Here is an 18,868-nt window from a genome sequence, read left to right as displayed (position 1 = left end):
CAGCGCGCCCCGCGTCCCAGCAGAGCCGGCCGGGCACCCTGCCCAGGTGATGAAGACCCCTTCGCGCCCCCAGCGCAGAGCGCCGCGGCCGCTGGACGCCTCCATTGTTTGACCACAACAAGGGCCGGATTCTCAGCCAGGTAAACCTGATGGCCGCGCAGCCGAGCTCTCTCTCCGCTCCCACATCCAAAGGAATCCTCTCCTCTTTCGGGACTTGGCTTCAGTGTGGTTACGGTCCCCTGCTCCCGGTTAACTCCGTATCTCCACCTCCCAGGCATTTTCCCATCCGGATCAGTCTCCCCGCATCTCTCTGCCAAGTCACCTCTCATTTCCCTCAAAACTCAGCTCCTTTGTGAGACCCTCCTTGCCGAACTCTAACGACTAAAAATCTCTCTAGGAGGAGCCTGCTCCGTACTCTTCCACTTGCTAGTTTGTTTATTGGTTGTCTCGCTGCAACAAAGGAGACCAGGTGTTAAAAAAAAAAAAAAAAAGATTTTAAGTTACTGCTTTTTTTTGTTTGTTTTGAGCGAACGTTCTGTGACATTTAGGCAGTTTATTATTTGAGCAGGATGGAACCGTTTTTTTCGTTACTATTTTGTCTTCTCTTTCAGAGAGGTCCCTACTTCCTTTACGGAGGCATAGCTTTTAGAGCAGAAAAGCCACCTTTCTGTTCAGCTCCCAGAGTACTTGAATTTTAGAAATTAGTGCTTACTAGGTAAAGCACTGCATTTTCTCTGTAAAAATGGAAATGTCACAGACATTCACAGAGTGAAGTCTTTCACTACCAATCCCTGTCTCCAGAGCTGGTGACTATTTTACATATGGTGTGTATCCTTCTAGATCTTTTCAAATGTTTTTTCCCTGTGTGTACTTGTATCATCTTTGTTTTAGCAAGGACTAGTGCACTCTTAATCTTTCAGTTTCAGCATGTGATGTGTTAACTCCTTCGGAAGAACTGCTGCATCACGTTTTGTAGTCTGGGTATACGGTAGTTGATTTAGCTGTTTCCCAGGTTGGTGGCAATTTAAATGTTAACTTTACATTTAAAACAGGTCTTTGGGTGGTGGTTCTCTGGTGAAATGAAATTTTAGCGGAGGGAGCCCAAAGCTACACCAATTACAGAGATGAGGCCTTTAGGATGGAAGTTCTCTTTGGTTAAGAAATTTACATGTGGGACCTCAGCCCCTCCCCTTGTGTAATTATGACTACTACTTTCAAGCCCTGTGACCTTGAGGAGGACAGTCACTCTAAGCCTCCGTTTCCTTTTCTATAAAAGCTGATAATAATTCTGTCTGCTCCACAGAGTTCAGTGACGTGGTGCATGTGAAAGTGCTTTGCAAGATGTAAACTAGTATATAAATGCTGATTTATTAGCTTTTGTCATACAAAAGGATTTTTTTCTTTGCAACATAGTTTTCGTACTTTTTGACCAGATGTGTCTGTTACAGAGATCTCCAACTTTGAATGCTTTTTATTTTGTGATTTTGCTGTAATTTTTTTTATTAAGTACCGTTGACACGTCAGACTTCTTGAAAGGTATTTGACAAAGCACATTTTTCCTAGTCCTTTACGTGCGCTAAGAAATAAGACCTATAAATTAGTTGAGTGTGACTAAAATATCAGCAAACAACACATGAAACTCTCATGTTTAAACAAAACCTACTTCCTAGTGATATCAATTTGTTTTATGTATTTTCCTGTGGTGGCGGCAGCTTATGTCCTGGGGGTAAAATATTCTAACTGAATTTGCAGGCAGTATCAGAAAGGGTATTAACAGTTTAGGTATTGACTGAATGATGTGATGGGTATTATGTTAAGATGTAAGAGGTACAATTAGGGGTTTTGTAGGTATTTTTATTTCATTCAGATATATACGAATGCTTGTCGTGTGGCCAGCAAAATCAATTTGTTCCTGTTCTCTTGGAGGTTATAATCTGTGGGGGTGGAGGGAACCAGAGAGTAAACAACCACACAACTGCACGTACAGTCACAAACGGTGGTATCTGTTAGGAAAGTTCAGTAGTACTGGTTACGAGAGAGCATAAAAAGGGGAACACGTTTTAGATTGTGGAAAGAAGGCCCAGGAAAGACTTTTTTGCAAAAATAAGATTCGAGCTGAGATCTGAAGGATGAGTAGGTGTTAGTGTAGAGTGAAGTGGGGGATAATTTTCCAGGCAGGGGAATGGCATGTGGGAAGGCCCTGAAGGGGGGAGAGAGCTTTGCCCATTCCAGGAACTGAAAGAATGGCTTGTGGACAGATTCTGGTGGGTGACGGGGAAGTGTGGCTAGGCAGGGGGCCAGATCATGTAGGGTCTTGTAGGACAGGTTAAGGATGTTTTATTTTATTCTGAGTGAAATGGGAAACCATTGCAAGGGTTGGGTTTGAAGCAGAGGAATGACATAATCAGATTTGCATTTTTAAACAGCCGCTCCAGCTGCTACGTGCAGAATGTGGAGGTGGGGGGGAGGATGGAAGTGGGGGAGACGAGGCAGGCCGTTTTAGAAGTCTGTCTGGAAGAGAGGTGATCTTTCCCTTGGAGTTCATAGTCCATTCGAACTGCCACTAAACTGTGGGCAAAATAGATACTTGATTTAAAAAAAAAAAATCCTTGTTTCTTATTTTTAAAAAGGAGGTACTTTTTCATGCTAAAGTACACATAAATATTAAACTAGTTGTCTGCGTTGTACTTAATAGAAAGATACTAGAGTCCAATTAAGAACTAGGATATTATTTAACAGCTATTTACAAGTTTTATCAAAGTAGTAATGCATGAAATAAGAGCGAGGTAAGGATCCAAAATGAAAAGAAGGGAAGTATTTGTAGATGCTATTGCCTATGAAAATGAGAATAACAAAAAACTATCAGACAAAGAAAATTTGAGGAAGTGGCTGGGTACACAATGCATATATAAAATTTGTAGCTTTCTGAGTACCAAAAATAACCTGGCAGAAACTAAAATGGAAAAGAAAAAAAACAACCAAACAAACAGGCTCTGATTATAATGCAACGAAATATGTAAAACATGGAAGGACAGCTTTATTAAGACAAGTGCAGGCTACATGGAGGAGACCGTAAAATATCCTGAAAGATCTGAGAGGGTATCTTGAATGAAAACACAGGCTATTTTCCTAGATGTGATGTTTAAACATATAGCTATCCATTTTGGGATAAACTGAACAGAATAATTATGAGTAATGAGGTGGGACAAGTCCTATCCGATATAAAATGTTAGTTAATAGAGCCACATTCTGAACACTGTCATGCTGGCTTTATAATATCTGTACACCCTAAAAATATATGGGAGTATAGTAAATGATAAAGAGATCATCATGAATGCCCGTAAGCCACAAAGAAAATGTGGAAGTAGATATTAAACATCTGGAAAAGAGGGTTTTGTATGCTCAGGTGGGCAAAGACTTTGCAATCAGACAGATTTGATCTAAAAAAAATTTTTTTTTTAAAGACCCAAGGACTTTTCTAAATGCTTAGTTTTGAGAGCGTGAGGGAGCAGGGGGGAGGGGCAGAGAGGGGCCAAGGACAGAGGATCCGAAGCTGGCTATGTGCTGACAGCAGATCTCATAAACTGCCAGATCATGACCTGAGCTGAAGTTGAACACTTAACGTTTTAACCGACTGCGCCCCCCAGGCGCCCCTGAACTGGGATCTTCAAAGTGAAGAAAATCATATCTGCTGTGCAGGTGTTGTGAGTAGAAGAGGTCTAGGTCCTGGCACCTCTGGGACACTCGGATCTGTTAGTAGTTAGAAATCAATGTATTAGACTGCAAAGAAAAAATGAAAACTTACATAAGAAGAGAAGGAAAACAAAACCATAGGATTAGAAGCCAAACCACAAAGTAGGAAAATATTTGTGACAAACATAAATGAAGACTTAATACCTTTAGCATGTAAAGAACTCATACGGATCAATGAGGAAAATAACATAAATCCACACACAAGTGGTTACAGGATGTAGACAGACAGTTCACTGGATAGAAGTATAATTTGTTAAAGATGTGGAAAGATGTGTACTGTCACAATCAGTTTGTCATTAGTCCTATAGAAAGGTTAGATTTTATTCTCAAGAGCAACAAAACCGGAAGATGCTTAAAAATAAAATACTCAAAAGCTTTGTGAAGAAAAATCTTTACCTAAACAACTGAAAATCTAACGTAAATAAATGGGCAAACGTTACACGTTATTGGAGGGGAAAGCGTCATTGTAAACACTGAAATATTTTACAAACTAAACTAAATGTAGTTTCACATGAAATTCCAGTGAGAATTACTTTTGGACACTTGATAAGTTGCTTCTAAAATTCATCTGGAAGAGGAAATATTCTAGAGTAGCCAAGAAATGTTTTAAGTGGAAAAGTAGTGCTAGAGGATTTGCCATACCAGATTTGAAAACATGCTGTAACGCTGCAGTAGTACAAGTGCTGAGTGCGGGAGTGGACAGACTGCTGCATGGCGCGAAGTGGAATCCCGTAAAGGACCTATTTCTATATAGGAGTTTAGGGTAGAATAAAGTTGGTATTTTGACACAATTGGGAAATGATTGTTCAACATATTACATAGGGATAAGTGACTGGGAAGAAAAGCTTTACTCCGCTGTATTCAAAAGGAATTTTATTTGGATTAAAGAGCTAATTCAAGGGGGGGCTTGGATGGTTCAGTCAGTTGAGCATTTTGGCTCAGGTTGTGATCCCAGGGTTGTAGAATCAAGTCCCATGCAGAGCCTGCTTAGGATTCTCCCCCCCTCCTCTCCCGTAGTCGAGTGTGTGCATGCATGCATGCACTTTCTCTCCCTCTCTCTAAAAAAAAAAAAAAAAAAAAAAACTCAAAAACAAAAACAACTGTAAAGCTATTAGAAGAAAATAAAGGGAGTTATGTTGGAGGATGTATTATGTTGGAGAACTAGTCAAGACCAAGACCCAAAATTGTAAGGAAAAGATTAATAAATTTAATCATTATCAAAGTTGATATTTTTGTGTGACAGAAGACGTTTACAAGGTGATAGACTGGGAAAAAAGTTTATAACATGCAAAGAGAGGTAAAGAATAACAGAATTAGCACAATTAAGAAATGATTGGAGGATAGGAATAGTTCTCAGAGAAAGTGAGGAGGATTTCAACATCGCTTGTGATTAGGGAAATGAAAATTAAAACAACTAGATTGGGATGCCTGCCTAGGTGGCTCAGTCTATTAAGCGTCTGACTTTCACTCAGGTCATGATTTCAACTGCTTCTGAGTTCGAGCTCCACGTTGGACTCTGCTGACAGCTCCGAGCCTGGAGCATGCTTATTTTCTGTGTGTCCCTCTCCCTGCCCCTCACCTGCTCACACTCGGTCACTCAAAAATAAATAAATGTTAAATAATAAAATGAAACACTTAGATTTTTTTTTCCCAGTGGGGGCTATCCTGCAAAAATTAAAAAGATAGTTGAGGGCGTGGAGAAAAAGGCAACCTGATACATTTTTGAGAATGCAAAATTGAATCTACCTTTTTGCATAATTTGGCAGAACCTATAAAAATTTTAAAAAACATGCTTTCATCTAGCAGATACCACTCAAGGAAGCTGTGATATTCTCACGAGAGAACACAAGTTAATATGAACAAAATCAATTGCAGCATCATTTATGATAAAAAATGGAAGATAACCACAAATAAATTTTGGTACTTCTATACTATGGAATGTTTTGTAAATTTTAAAAAGAGAGGTAGGTTTGTATGCATTGACAGACCCTGGATGGATGCCTAGAATATATTATTGAGCCAAAAAGGCAAATTTAATTCCATTTTTTGGTAAGGTAACAAAATATAATCATGTGTGTTCTAAATAAAAACAGAAAAAGGTCTAGAAGGATACGTGGAAAATGTATTTAACTTTGACTATTTTTGAGGGAAAAGCAGAGGAGAGACTTTAAATTTCACATGTATTTGCATTGTTTCAGTTTTTCATATAATGAGTATTTTTGTAATTAGGGTGTTATAATTTCTCACATCAATTTAATGAAGGCCGAAATGAAAACTAAAAATTTACAATACCTAGTACTTAAAAGGATATGGTGAAAATGTCCTGGTATTATGTTACAATGGCCATGTGCATTAAGAGCCTTCAGAGTATTCATATTCCTTGATGTTGGAACTATCAAGGGTGTATTTTTAGATAACAAAATATGTATATCATAGAATTATTTTTTAGGGTGCATTTGCAGAATGAATAAGTTGTATGTCCACTGGACAATGCATGGCCGTTAAAATATTTATGAAGAGAATGTATTAAAATGTCTATGACAGTGTTAAGTGGGAGAAAAGCAGTATACAAAATTGCATACATGACGTGATTCATACTCTTAATAAAAAATCCAACAACCCCACCCCCCCAAAACCNCTGTGATAGAAAAATGTCTAAAAGAAATTAGATGAAAATCTAAAAATTATGGACTTTTAGGTGGCAGGATGTTGGGTGATTTAAATTTTTTTACTTTTGTATATTTTCCAAAATTATTATATTTATAATGGAATATTTACTTTCTAAAAGTGTATATAGGATGTATGTTAGTTGTTGTGTTAGTATGTGGACTTTTAGAAATAGGTAAGCCCTATTATATATTAAAGCATACTCTAAAATGTATTCTAAAAACTGATATCTGAACATTTTGAGTGATGCATTTGGAATAAATTTGAATAAATTTTGTTGTGTTCAGTATTTGGAGGAAAACTGCTTCTAGCAATATGCACAATAAAAGTAGTTCTTATTTCTAATTTTATATCTGTAGAATAAATGCAGAAACTTAAACATGGGCCATGGGATTTCTTTTCTTGTTAACTTGCTGTGTTTTGAACACACAGATCTGTTCATAGAGCAAGTTGCATATAACTGAGTCTTTCAGGATGAGGAGGTCCAGCCAGCTGGACCATAGGCAGAAGCCTCAAGAACATGGCTATCGTGCGGAGCCTGCAAATGGGTCAGCAGTATGGAGCCCTGGGTACCCACGGTCGGGGTGGGGGATGCTTTGTATGTTAGGCTGCACAGGTTACCATCAAGGTACGTGGATTCATCCCCTTATCAAGTGTTATCATGGACTTGCAGTGGGTAGTGTGGATGCAGAGTAACATGTGCTTTAGCGGACAAATTCAAATGTGATTAAGAGCTGTATTACAGGACACGAAAGGGCTCTGGAAGCACATGGGAAGACATTGCATATAATCTGATGCTTCCTAGAGAAAGTGATGTCTAAGGTGCACCCAGAAGGTAGACAAAGGGAACAGCTAGTGTTAAGGCCTGGAGGTAGTAAAAGGAGTATGGGGAGAAGAGGGTAGTAGCTCAGACGTAGTAAACAAGACCTGAGGAGTTTGAAGATATTTGGTTTCGCTGGAACTAGAATTGGAGTGGGCAGTGGTGAGAGACGAATCAGGAGAGGCTAAGTAGGAGCTGAAATTGTTCAAAGTTTAAAAACCATATGAATAAATTTGGAAATTACACTGAAAGTTAACGGGCTCTTTGAAGAACTTTAAGCAGGGTACTAGCAACCCCTTTTACATTTTATTTATTATTCACTTTTTGGGAGAGGCAGCATGTGCACACATGCTAGCATGGGAGGGGCAGAGGGGGGGAAAGGGAATCCTAAGCAGGCCCCACGTCCAACACGGACCCTGATGTGGGACTTGATCTTACGACTGTAAGATGATGATCCGAGCCAGAATCGAGTCAGACGCTCAGCGGGTTGAGCCACCAGGCACTACTCCCACCCCCAGTTTTACATTTTAGAAAGATTAATTACATTGTAGTGAATAATGAATTAGAGGGAGGCAAGACTGGAGGCTTTTTGTAGGGGAAGATGATGTGGCCCAAAGCTGAGTCAGCACAGGTGGAATGGGGACTAAATTTAGGCGGTGAAGAGGAGATCGAGTAGACAGGACTTCATGAGAGGGAGGACAGTAGCTGATAACCAGGTTTCTGGCTCGGGCAGCTGAGGGGCTGGTGGGTCCACTTCCTGTAGTTGAGGATGTAGTTGCTTTGGTGAGGGGTTGACAGATTGAGTTTTTGACATACTGAGTGAAATAGGTTTACAGGACAGACATGTAGCTCTTCCTGAAGAGGATTTTCTGCTGCACATATACTCTGCAACATGAGTGACTGGCAGCATACACAAGTCTGTTATTAAAATCCGTGTTTCTATGTGGTAAATTTTTCTTGGAGTATAATTCTACATTTATAAGTTCTTTAAGATTAGGGAATATCTAGCTTAGACTGAACTGTTGATGCCTTTTACATGGAGTTATTTAAGATTGCACGGCCCTAACTTTGGGTAATATTGTAATTGTCTTTTGGACTAGACTCTGCCTCTGCGCAGGTGGTGGTTTCTCTGAGGAGTGATTGTGCTCTTGTTGGTGCTCCTGACTACTTGGAGTGATTTCTGTTGATGTTGACAAACTGGTCCCTTCCGCAGAGAGACCGGCCAGGACTCAGGCAGAGTGGTGCCCTGTGTCTGCACCCATCTGGCAGTGCCCACCTCACTATTAGGAGCTGTTGCAGTCCGTTTGGCTGCTATAACAAACTACCATAGATTGGGTGGATAAAGTAATAGACGTTTATTTCTCATTGTTGTGGAGGTTGGAAGTCCAAAATCAAGGTCTGGCAGATTCAGAGTCTGATGAGGGCCTGCTTCCTCATTCATAGGTGGCCGTCTTCTCCCTGTGTCCTTGCATGGCAGAAGGGGTAAGAGAGCTTTCTTGGTCTCTTCTATAAAAGGGCAGTAATCTCATCGTGAGGATCCCAGCCTCATGACCCAGTCACCTTCCAAAGGCCTCACCCCTAATACTATCACTTTGGGTATTGAGTTTCAAGATATGAATTTGGTGTGTGTGTGTCGGGGGGGAGGTCCACAAACATTTAGTCTATAGCAGAAGTGTAGAATGAGATCTGAGGATCACTCACAGAGCACTAGCCATGTGGCTCGTATGGAAGCCACGGTCATGGGTGAGAACACGTGGGGCAGAGCGAGAAGAAGCTCAAAACAGAGCCGCAGCCGTGGGCACATTAAAGGAAAAGGTAAGGGAGAACATGCCTGCAAAAGAATTTATTGGAGAGGAAGGAGGATGTCTTAGAGACATTTGGTGGTTGAAAGAAATAAATCCAGTAAACCCATTGAAATGGCTTGATTGAATGGGGATTTCTGAGGAGTCCTCCATGAGATCCAAGGTTGTTTCTTTGGCTGGGGCCCACCAGTGTCTGCAGAGTTGATGGGAGTCAGCACGCCTGCTCTGTCTCCCTTTGTCCATCCTGCACCTGTAACGCCTGCCAGTTCACTTCAGAGACCGAGCCTTTCCACCTCCCGGTTCTAAATTCTCAGGGAAGAGATTCCAGGTCTTCACTGAGCACTGTTGCAGGGAGATTGTCTAGCTGTGTGCCTGAGCCAGGTGGGCAGCGGGTGCGAAGGGTGCTGGGGGGACAGAGAGGCCTGGCAGCTGAGGAGTGCCAGGAATGGGCGAGAGGAGCCGTCGCTGTACGTGGCTCAGAGCTGTGATAAAGGGGAGAGGAGTGAAATGGGTTGGCAAATTGAGGTCACATAGCCGAGGTTTAAAGAATTGCCACAGCTTGTCCTGGGAGCAAACAGACTCACAAGTGATGATTTGTACAGAAATTGGAAGGAGATTTTTTTCAAAATGATATTTAACTTTGGAGTTAACGTCGGCAGCATTTAAAGCTTAATTTTATTTTTTTATTAAAATTTTTTTTTACATTTATTTATTTTTGTGTGACAGCGTGAGTGGGGGAGGGCTAGAGAGAGAGGGAGACACAGAATCCGAAACCGGTTTCAGGCTCTGAGCAATAATGTTCAGCACAGAGCCCAACGCGGGGCTCGAACCCACGAACCGTGAGATCATAACCTGAGCCGATGTTGGACACCCAACCGACTGAGCCACCCAGGTGCCCTAAAAAGCTTTAAAACAGCTTAATTTTTAAAAGCACTAATTTGTGTTGCTTTTCTAACACTAAAGCATTTCTATACCTTTATTCTAACTCTGGAATTTGTAGTGTCTTTTGTGTCACCTGATACGTTACAAGAAATTCAGTAAAGCTATTCTAGAGCTCATTTATCTTTCATATCCCCCAAGTTCATAAAATAATCATAGCTTTATTTCCACATCTTATTTTGCAGTGCCTCCCATGGTATTGTGACAGATCTTTAGGCCCTTGTTCTAGGCAGAGCAAACCTCTATCCCAAAGATTATAAATTCTGCCTCTTAGGTAAATGATAAAACAGTTCATAGAAATAATCTGAACCTCTTTTTTTTTCTGTGAGTAAACTGTATTATGTCCCTCTGGCTTTCAAAGTTATTTTAGATGTCCATTTCAAACATGTAGGATTAAGCTAGATAGGATTTGGCTAGCAAACATGTCAGGTTTCCCTGTTAACCAATATTTAGCAATTTATTACTGCATCTCTATGTTAACGATAGGATTAGGACCTCGTGATAAGCCCCCTAGATTCACAACTAGAATCAGGAAATCTGTAGGTGGTACAAATCTAAATGATGCTTGGCATCTAGCTAGGTAGTAATTCACTGTGAAATTCACTTCAGGTTCTAATACCTTAGTTTAAATATCCATGAAGGTTTTTGAGCAAGTGTTTGAGTGCCCTCTGGAGGCATTATGGGCAGTTAAAACATAGACTCTGAGAAAGTTTTTTTGTTTTTCTTTTTAAACTACCCCAGTCAAGCACCAGTGGTCTAGATGCTTGAACTGGGGTAGATGTAAATTGGAGCAGAGGAGACCTGAGATGGAATGCAGAGGGATACTAGTACTTAACGGAGGAAGAGAGGCTCTCCAGGCAGACTGAGAGTAAGGGTTATGTGGCCAGAGTAGAGGACGGAGAGTGTGGTTGGGGGTGTTCAGTAAGATAAAGAATTACAGATGCCCTTGAGTTTGGCCAGGAGGAACTTGAGTGGTGTGGTGGTAGGTTGGGGAATGAATGGGAAGTGAAGCTGTAGAAATCAGGGAGCACTGGGTAGCTCAGTCGGTTAAGCATCAGACTGGCTCAGGTCCTGATCTCACAGTGCCCTGCCTTGGGTTCTGTGCTGACAGCTCAGAGCCTGGAGCCTGCTTCGGATTTTCTTGTCTCCCTCTCCCACTTGCACTCTGTCTGTCTCTCTCAGAAATAAGTCTACTGGGGCGCCTGGGTGGCTCAGTCGGTTAAGTGTCTGACTTTGGCTCAGGTCATGATCTCGCGGTCCGTGGGTTCGAGCCCCACGTCGGTCTCTGTGCGGGCGGCTGCCTCAGAGCCTGGAGCCTGTTTCGGGTTCTGTCTCTCCCCCTCTCTCTGACCCTCCCCTGCTCACATGGTGTCTCTCTGACTCTGAAGAGTAAATAAAAAACATTAAAAAAAAAAAAAAGAAATATACATTTAAAAAAATTAAAAGAAATCAGGAAAATAAGTCTTTAATTGCCTCCATAGGGAAATGGAGGAGAGAGAGAGACAATGTGTGGCAGCTAAAGAAGGGATAGGATTAAAAATACTGGTTTTCCTTAACGATAGCAGAGCCTTCCATTGCGTTTAAATGCGGAAGGAAAAACAAAAGAAGACAGTTGAAAGATGTATGCGGATTGGGAGGAGGAGAAGAGAGCTGGCTTTAAAGTTATTTGCTTGGGATAGTTGTTGAGAGAGAATGTGGTCTTTTACAGGGACTTGGAAGATGATGAATGATTTGCAGTTCATTGTGGGACGATAGGGAAATAGTCCTGCAGGCAGTGGGAAATACCGGTGAGAAGACAAGACTGGCTGCGAGAGAAGTGGAATTGCCGTGGAGATGGTTCTCATTGGAGCCAAGCAGGTGGTTGAACCAAAGCATAGAGTCCGGGCGTACCTTTAGGGGACGCTTGTGTTTAGTCCCCGGCACTGAAACAGTCGGCCTGTGCCCTCAGCAGGGCCTGAGGGGAGGTGAACAAGGGCCGCAACCGACTAAGGAGACTTGTGTGCGCCCGGAAGCCGTGAACGGCGAGGAGCGGCCTGGTGGTCTGACAAGGAGGTCACCACTTTGCGAGCAGTCTTGCAGAAGTGGGGTAGTCTGAGGGTGTGGGTGGACAGGGAGAGGAGGGTGCGTGGCGGTAGAGACAGAAGGCGTGGCGGGTGTGGGGGGAAAGTGAGAAGAGCCCGTTGGTCACAGCGAGGCCGACCAAGGCGCTCCGGAGGGCAGGCGGGGGCCTGTCTGCGCGTAGCCGGGTACAGCCACGGGCACGACGCCTATAGGCGTCTCACATGGGAGTTTTTGCTTTTATGAGATGTAAATTTTGTGTAACTTCTGTGCCGCCTCCTGTGAGAAAAGTAGATTTGAGAACAGGTTTAGAATCTGACTAAAGGGAAGAGAATGTTTAGGTCTATTCATGACATTTGAGGGGGCACAAGGGAAGACAGAGTAAATGTGACTGACTAATTTTTTATTTATTATTCTGAAAAATGTCAAAAGTTAAATCCTTTAAATGTGCAGGATCATTTGCAATCATGAATAATATTTTTTCTTCTTTTTGGAAAAACTAGCAGGATGGCTAATGGGGGTTGTTTGGCCTCAGTTTTGTGAAATCTATCACTAAGAAGAGATAATAGACGCCTACTACCAGAAGTGCTGAAATAATAGTGTGTTTACATGTGGGAGGTGGGGGTTAGAGTGCTCAGTTTGGAGTGGCGAGGCGTGAGAGTTAGTGTGAGCTTACGCAGGGTGTAGGGTGGGCAGGTCCCGGCTTCAGCCCTGACAGGTCTGCTGCTGCAGGCCTGCCTTGCAGACCTGGGAAGGCCTCCCCGCACTTCTTTCCAGCAGCCTTTACCGCATCATGGAGCTGACGTTAAAATGCACCCATGTCCCACCTGAAATTAGCTGAGGCAAAGCTGTGAGTTAAGCTTCACTTGACTAGGAGTGGACGTTAAACATTTATTGACTTTGGTATGATTTTCTTTTCATATTTTGCATCCAGTAAATATTTTTTCAGGTCTCAGCATTTTCGTAGGCCTTTGAGATGCTCATGAGCCCTGGGGGACTATGCTGCGGTGCCTAAGGGGTGAGCCGCCCCTGTTCTGCCGGGGTGTCTGGGCACGTCTGGTAGGGGGACCTGCCAGGAGTCCTGCTGAAGACACCAGAGTGCCTCCTGGGCAAACGCCCTCCTCGGGGGAGCTGGAGGGACTGTTGCGAGTTAGCTGGGTTTTGTTGCAAGGAGCAGAGAGCCTTTCAGACCATTTTGCAAAACATGGTGCGAGGGTGGGAGGGTGCGCCGGGACCAGAGAAACCTCGGGAGCTCAGGCGGCTGGAGACAAGCCACAGTCTTGCCCACGGACAGGACGGTCTCTCAGGGCGGCCCTCTTTTTGTGTCTTTTTCCTCCTGCTGCATGTGACTTACTCTTTTTCCTCTCCCCATCCATCTTCTCTCTGCCTTAGAGACCTTCTGTTTCCTCATGACTTCGGTTTGCTGTGATCCTTCATAGCCTCTCTCGTCCTTTGTACCTCATAACCTTTGAGCTGTATCTCTCCCAGCTAATCACCTCATTCTCAGTAGTTAGCTTCCTGAGAGAGAGAGGTTGGAATCGGACTTTGTTGTTACAGGCCACATCAGAGGGCACTGTTAAGCTCTTGGGTCAGGTGTCTGCACTTGGTCTAGAGGCCACGGTGAGGTGAATAGGAGTTGTCTTGTGGTCCTCAGCAGCCTGGGCCTTCCCTTAAAGCTGAGGCCCTTCCCTTAGCAGAATTTGTAGGCTCATAGGCACCATGATTGGGTTGTATCGTTCAGTAAGGAAGAAAAAACCTGGCCCAACATCAGAATAGTTTGAAATTTTCCCAAATGTATTCCTGCCCTTCAGAGCCCTGTTAACAGCCTTTGTTCTAAGTCACCCTTTGTTCACATAGAAAAACTAAAATCCCTGTATATATTGAAAGCATTTTCACTTTCCCATTTTCTTCCTATTTTATTCAGTCTCTGACATTACAGGGTCACTCAGGGTCATCTGCAGGATTCTATTTCTCCTGTTAGTGATTTCTGCTGAAAATGATACAGCTACTTCAGATAGTTGTTAGCAAAGTTGGTAATTCTAACCTCATGTCATTCACATATTTCCTCTCCCCCAAGGATCTGGAGAGCTATATAGACATACAGTAATTTAGCACCATCCCCAGATGCATGAGATCTCGAACAGCTAAACGTTGCATCTGAACATCAACATAGCAGCAGTTCGATACCTAAGTGCTTTAATACGTCATTAGAGTTCCGAAGCAAAAGTGATGTTCCCCACACTTAGAAATAGGCATTGAAGTCTACACCCAGACTGCTCTCAGCAGTTATAGAGTCTTGGGGGGTGGGCAGTGGGTGGGACAAATAAAATAGCAATAATGACAGTTGATCTTTGGTCGGCCCTTAAAAATTTCCAGGCACCCTTTTCTGTACTTGTCATGTATTAACATATTTAATTCTTAAACTATCTCGTAAGATTACCTTACAAGGTCAGCTGCCTTTATTATCTCTACTAATTGCATTCTTTACCTCTTAGGTGAGGGTCACACAGCTAGTGTGTGGTAAAGCCAGGGCGCCAGCCTGCTCAGCCCGGCTCCAGTCCGTGCCCCTTCAGTGCTGCTCTCTGCAGAATGGTGAAAAACCAGTACAGATTTTAGACCCACTAAGGTTCCAGCCCTTCCAGTCTCTCACATCCAGCCTCCAGCATCTGTGAACCTAAAATTCAGTTCAGAGTGAACTTGTCGAGACTGTCTGGGTTTTCCTTTCTAGAGTTTCTCAGGTTTTCTCAGCTTCTCTTTGACCCTGTATGCCTTGAATCCCACGTATATAAATTTCATCTATAAATGAGGAACTCTATATTCTGAGCCAGTTCTTAAAAAAACTCTGTGATCCTAAATTTTCCATAAAATAGACCTTCTCTTTTCTCTTGCCTGTCTCCAACCCAGCAGGATCCTCAGGCTTTGGTGGCGCTTCAGCCACCCACTGTGGGCCCTCCTCTGTCTCTTCTTCCGGAGTATCTTGGGGGTTTCGACTCTTGTCACTGTGACAAGTTTTCCCCTTGTGTCACCATTTTTCCTAGATGGAAAACCCCCCCCAAGGCTTTCCAAACCAAAGCTGTCTCTGGAGTTTTTCCAAAGGATGTGCCCTTTGGGCTCAGTGAGGAGGAAGGTCTGCCGGCCTCCTGGTTTTCCCTAAACTCCTGCCTCTCTGGCTTTGAATTCCCCAGACCTTGAACACCTCCCTTAGCTCTGAAGACAGCAGAAATTTCTTTGTTCCTCTGGGGTCTGACTTCTTTTCTTGTGGACCATTGGTGAGTAGAATCTCACTCTGCCCTGCCCTCTTGGGAGGCCTCTGCACCAGAACCCTGGCGCCATCTTGTTTTTCTCTCCCACTGCTCTTGTCTTCACTGAGTAGCAGCACTTGTTTTTAAGTGGAGTTTGTTACTTAAGCTTCTGGCGTTTTCCCCAAAGCCTGAACAACTGTACCCATCTCCTTGAATATGATTTTCTGAAAGCCTTCTCACCCTGGGATTATGGTTTTATATCCGTGTCTGCAAACTTGATTCTGAGAGCCATTGTGTTTCCAGCTAGGCATTTTTTCCTTTGTTTTCTTTTGAGCCTTCGCTTTTGTGATAATTTTTTAAATGATTTTCCCCCCTCTTCAGGTCAAGACAAGGATAGGTATTTGTTCATGTTTATTTGGTCATTGCTGAAAGCCAGAATATTCCAGTGGAGCCTGTAGTCTGAATCTCTATGGTTCACATACATAATAAGCTTTTTCATTACTTCCACCCACAGCTAGAAAGCAAGAGAAAGGAGAACCCTTGCTGGTAGCTGTTGGCCCCAGGGCAGCGAGGGTGAGGCAGGGTGATTTCTTCTGCTGCCGCCTGAGGCTGGCTTCTCCCATGCCTGGCCTTATTTCTCTACCACATGAGGAAAATTGACTTGGTCAGGTAAGGGCACCTCAGTGGTCTTTATCCCAGTGGATCTAGTTACCCACTTAACCTTGCCCAGTTAGAAGGTTAAGCCCCTAGATATGGGTGGTATTTTTCTTCCTGACTTCACTTCTCCCGAGTGGTAAGGCTGGGGCCGCTCCTGCCCAGCTCTCCCCCTTCTCTCTTTCCCCCACATGCCCCGCTGACTTTCAGGCAACTGCCCTGTGTGGAAGCCTGGTGGGGTGGCTGATGTTCCTCCTCTCTAGCTCTTCCTGTCTCCGTTCTCTCCTGTGCTGCCCGAGGTACTGTCGGCCAGCCTTCTTTATTACAGGTGGTACAACCCAAGATACAGGTCTAGTATCTTAGTTTCCCCTGCATGCCGGTACTTAACTTGCTCTGAAGTTCAGGGTTACCCCTAACCTGGGGAGAAGGAGCCCTCCTTGGATCTAGCCTATGGAGTGCTGCAGCAGGAAGTGGGGGGCACAGGCCTAGCTGATGATCAAGTGTTCGTGTGTTTGGTGTTTCTAGTTCAGTCCTGTACATGTTTCTCTCTGGAGAACCCAGAGGTGTGTTTGCTGAGGCCATTGGCTAAACTCAGTGTTCGTTTTTAATAGCACACATTGCAGAAATAACACCGACTGCCCACCAGGGCCAGTCTCACCAAGTAAAAGCCTTAGCAGTATGAAGTTCTGCCTCGTTCATTGTAACCATTCCCCGACCCTGTTTGGGATTTCTGTCCATGCTAAGCCTGAATTCTGATTGCCAGGTCTTATCCCATTTTAGGACCATTGTTAATTTTGTATGATTCTTTCTCTGTAAGAAGTCAGCTGCTCTTGCGCTTTATGCTTCCTCAGTGAGCCTGCTTTATAAATCTGATTTCCCCCAAGTGGTTGCTTTGGCTTGCCAGATAATACAAGTTATGGGTTGTGACTCGGGTCCGAAAATAGCCAGAATCTGAGATTTCTAAATAGTCCAGTTCATAGAGTGGTTGCTTAGGTATGTGAGAGGGGAGAGGATTGCTGTTCGGGGAGGGAGACCGGATAGGGCTCCAGCTTATAATGTCCCGAGACCTGATTTGCAATTGCAGATATACTCAATGCTATTCAACTGTTCACTTGGAAATGGTTAAGGTGGTAAATTTTGTTATGTGTTTTTTACCACAATAAAAATAAATGCGCTTAAAAAAATAGTTAAGACTCCCAAATCCCTAACTGACAAACTACAGTGACACTCCCAACTCCCAGTGGCACCAGGGACAGTCCTGCCAGAACCCACGTTTTATTCATTTTGTGGCCTCTGAGGCCCATGTGTCCTTGTCCTTCCTTTAGTTGCCCGGCTGGGCCCTGTGCGGCCTGCAGGCATTTCCTTGCCTCTGCCCGAGGGCGGTTTGACCTTCCCAGTCTCTTGCTCCTTTTTCTCCAGAGCCTGGATGTGGATTTGGTCCCCTTGGGTCTTACTACTCCCAACAGTGCAGAGAGGAATCAAGTTTAATCAAGGAAGTCATTCTCAATGAACATTCGAGTTCATCCCCCCTGAGCCTTCTGAGCCACTTTCCTGCCCCGCAGCTGCTGCTTGCCCTCAGGGCTGGCGTCAGTGCCTGGTGGGCTGTGAAGGGCTGGGCCCTTGAGGAAGACTGAGCCAACGGATGTGACAGTAGGAGAGGGGCAGGGAGGAGCAGCTGAGTCCCGCAGGAGTACGTGTGCTTCCCTGCGGGACATAGAGTCACTGTCAGTAGGAATCCTCGTGGTCGTGTCCCGGAGAGACTGCACTTTGCGTAGGTGCCCCATCGGCGCCCTCCTTCCTGAGAGTGGCATGTAACCCTTGCCATTTGACAGTGAGAGGGAGTATCTGCATGGCTGACGCTTCACTGCGGAGTACACTGAAGCCAGTGAGGCCACGTGACCTCTGGTCACACTGCTGTTTAGAGTCAAACTAAGAATTTGAACTTCGGACTGACCTGCAAGTCCAGTGTTCTACCCACCAACCCATATGCTCTTAATGCACGTATATGTGACACATTGACTAGATGGATAAGATAAACTTGCCTTCTATGGTATTCCATAAGGGCCATCGTGGAAGCAAATCACATTCTGTCCCATGACTCCCACGTTTCTGTGTGCAGAGTTGGAGAGCAGGAAGAAAGTGTGTCCACACTGTGAGAGAATGCCACTAAAGTCAGATGTATTTTAGAGCAGTCTTATGAGTCGAAGGTCAAGAGGGAAGAGCTGCTGGGAGGAACCAGGGAGTGCAGGAGGCAGACACGGAGGTAAGAAAGCAGTGCTTGACTTTGAACACAGGAGGAATCCTAATTACAGGGAGGTGGACCCTCTGGTCTCAGGAAGCCTCTGTCTGTGAAACGATGTTCTTGGCAAGGGAATGAATGTGTCATACACTAATTAAAAATAAGGGAAATAAGGAAACTCGTATTTATTTAGCCCCAGCAGTGCTGTGGGCACTTTGATAGGTACTTTCACATTTATTATCTTCTTTAATTATCACAGCATAGCGCTGTGGACATTATTATTCATATTTTTACAGATCAGTCTGAGGTCAGACACGATCACATAGCAAGGGGCAGAGCCGGGGCCTCCACCCAGCTGTGTCATTCCATAGGTCATTTCTGTGGGAGGACGTGGCTGAAGGAGAGCTGGGAATGCGCACCTATGCCATCCTTTATCGCTTTAATGACATACAGAGCTCTCCTCACAAGCAACCCTGGCATCATTTCCTCCGTAGTTCTTGTTGCCCTCTCTGAACCTAATTTCATAGTCTCTGTGGTACTCTGCAGTTAAAGAAAAATCACACATGGCTTCTTTTTTGTCTTTTAGCTTCTCTCCACTAGGAGTCATTAGGCCAGGTCCTACAAAAAGCAGTCGTCCTGGGGATCAAGTAAAAACAGTTCTCTTCCCTATATCTGATTAGAATAGAGAGCCCAA

At 43.9% G+C, this 18,868-nt stretch overlaps 1 protein-coding gene across 1 annotated transcript in view; it reads left to right on the top strand.

Annotated features, from left to right (window-relative positions):
• Positions 1-10: 10 nt before the first annotated feature.
• ZNF664 (zinc finger protein 664) overlaps positions 11-18,868 on the top strand; it is a 44,342-nt gene continuing 25,484 nt past the window's right edge. The window contains exon 1 of the mRNA XM_077747991.1: positions 11-140. The gene's annotated coding sequence lies outside the window, so the exon portion shown is untranslated. The remainder of the gene's footprint in view (positions 141-18,868) is intronic.

Source organism: Crocuta crocuta, unplaced genomic scaffold (genome assembly GCF_008692635.1).
Source record: "Crocuta crocuta isolate KB4526 unplaced genomic scaffold, BGI_CrCroc_1.0 scaffold29, whole genome shotgun sequence".
NCBI classification, from domain to species: Eukaryota; Metazoa; Chordata; class Mammalia; order Carnivora; family Hyaenidae; genus Crocuta; species Crocuta crocuta.
Note: the sequence above shows the minus strand (reverse complement) of the source record. Positions and strands in the feature narration are given on the sequence as shown.